Source organism: Bombus affinis, unplaced genomic scaffold (genome assembly GCF_024516045.1).
Source record: "Bombus affinis isolate iyBomAffi1 unplaced genomic scaffold, iyBomAffi1.2 ctg00000082.1, whole genome shotgun sequence".
In the NCBI taxonomy this organism is placed as follows: domain Eukaryota; kingdom Metazoa; phylum Arthropoda; class Insecta; order Hymenoptera; family Apidae; genus Bombus; species Bombus affinis.
In genome coordinates, this window is record NW_026108830.1 from 365,001 (window position 1) to 367,500 (window position 2,500).

General features: G+C 50.2%; 1 non-coding gene across 1 annotated transcript; it reads right to left on the reverse strand.

Annotated features, from left to right (window-relative positions):
- Nucleotides 1-1,966: 1,966 nt before the first annotated feature.
- LOC126927315 (5.8S ribosomal RNA) lies at nucleotides 1,967-2,121 on the reverse strand. The gene has a single exon (XR_007715367.1). It is a non-coding gene; the product is annotated as a 5.8S ribosomal RNA (ribosomal RNA).
- Nucleotides 2,122-2,500: the final 379 nt, after the last annotated feature.

Genomic DNA, 2,500 nt, shown 5'->3' on the forward strand with positions numbered 1-2,500 from the left:
CGAACACTTCGAACAAAGCTATGAAACTCCAGTACGAGAGAAGGTGGTATCTTTTTTATCTCTATATGCGAAAATCGCCTCAAAGAGAAAAAAAAATAAAAATTCGAATAGAACGAGAACACTCTTTCCTTCCAGAGAAGCGTTTTAAGCATCGCGCCAAAGTGCCCTTTTCTTCGTACGTCGTATCATGTTCGAGCTAAGACTCACGCCAGACATCCTAAAACGATCGTCGGTGATTTTTAACGCCCGTCCTCAGTCTCTTACAGCCGTTTCTCTACTCTCGACAAATTCCAGCGGTTCCTTGTTTTCTGCCGGCACAGAGATCGAAACGGCAAAGTTTCTTTGCTCTGTACCGACGACGACGAAAACGCACGGGAACGCACGCAAGTGGAAAAGCGAGCGAGACGTACACTGTGGTGTGTTCGGGGACTGGACGACCGTCGACGTTAGGATGCGCGGTCCAGCGATAGACGCCGAAAAGGCATGGGATGACCAACACTCTCTGTTTTTCGAGTACTTGTAGCGCCGAATTGCCTTAAAAAAAAATCACACGCGCGCACGACTATCACGTCGTACGCGCGTGTATACCTCGTCTTTAATTAAATCAAAGTTTCACTCCAGCCTCGCCAAAGGGGATCGTCTTCTTCCTCGTCTACGATCTCTTCTCCTGTACGTGTCCAGAGATTCTCTCTGGCATGACGACGACGACCATCCAACGACTTTGTAACGGACTCTCGTGCGCATCTTCGTCAGGTACGGAAACGTTGCGCAACACCTCGAGCTTGGTAAAACACCCGTAGCCGATCATAGACACGCGCTAGTTCGCACACGATTTCTACGATTTCCGACGAACGTGGCTTTGGGCCAGGGCCGGCGGGCAGAGAGATACGCGAACGACGGGGAAAATTCGTCCCGATACAAGTAACGCGTACTCTCCGATCTCCGCGCAACGCCTGGGGATCATCTCCCTAAGTCATCAGCGCTCGAAGAAATCACGTGTGCGTTCCCGGATCTACGGCTCTCTTTCGGGGATAAATTACAAGCACAGAGTATGTTAAACGCAACGACGACCCATCGATGCGACGGTCCTCGTCGTTGTCAGTCGCTCGCGCGCGTGCAGAGTATATCTCTACGCACGAAGAGACGGAGTGGGCATTAGATCCCTGGGGCTATTCGAGTAAAACGTCTTAAGAAAAGACGGTTGTACGGCAAAATTCCGCACCGTTACCAAGTTTACTTTTATCTGAGGCTGTTCTCCTTCTCTCCTCTCTCGACCGAGTTCCCATATTTGCTTTCTCTCAGTCTCGCCAAAATAATATTCATTTAAGACGACGTCGGGGGCGCGGACATCGTGCTCATCGAAAACCTGCAAACGTATGCAAATCTGCTGATATGAAAAAAAAATCGGTCACGAGGACAACACTACGTATATATATATATATATATATATATATAATATATTCGATAACCGACACGAAGCGGTGCATAAGCGGGCGGTCGTACGAAAGGACGACTCACGACGCCGCTAGCACTCACGCAGGTCCGTGACGGTTCTCTCCGCTCTTATTCGTATCCTTCTTCGTGCGCTTCCTCCGACTCTGAAACGTTCTACGTATCGTAAGAACGACGGCGGGTTGTCGAAGGCACCAAGGGACAGAGAGAGACAGAGGTAGAGTTTCGTAGTGTCTCCCGTGAACACGATAGTTTATATATCGAGCATGCGTACGAATTGCACGGCCTCGACACGACCGCGACGAACGCCGACGAGCGTCCAACAATCGCTCGTACGTCGCGTACGTTCTCTCGCGTCCGCTCTTGTTCGTATCCTTCTTCGTGCGCTTCCTCCGACTCTGAAACGTTCTACGTATCGTAAGAACGACGGCGGGTTGTCGAAGGCACCAAGGGACAGATAGAGACAGATAGAGAGGAACGACACGCAACGCAAGCAGTCTTAGGTTTACGTGAGCAACCCTCAGCCAGGCGTGGTCCAGGAATTGTATCCGTGGACCGCAATGTGCGTTCGAAATGTCGATGTTCATGTGTCCTGCAGTTCACACGTTGACGCGCAATTAGCTGCGTTCTTCATCGACCCACGAGCCAAGTGATCCACCGTTCAGGGTAATCTTTTCATATATTTTTTAAAACTCTTGTACTCCATGTACTCTTAATACTCGGTTCGAGCGAAGCCGAGATCCGACACGACCGACCAACGGGAATCGGACGCGCAGAAGTCGCCGGAAGATCGACGACACGAAAACGTTCGAAAATGAAATCCGACGAACGCGCGAAGATACGCGCGTCCGCCGGCCGGGCGAAAAGTACATTATGATATATAACAACCATCGAGATCGAAGCTCCGTTCGTCAGGAAACGACGGGGATATAACACCCGATTCTGAATCCTCTGTGCAGCACACGATCTCGCGAAGAAATACGCACGGTGGCTAGCCCATATATATGTGTGTGTGTGTATATATAATACGATATGCATTCCTCTCGTC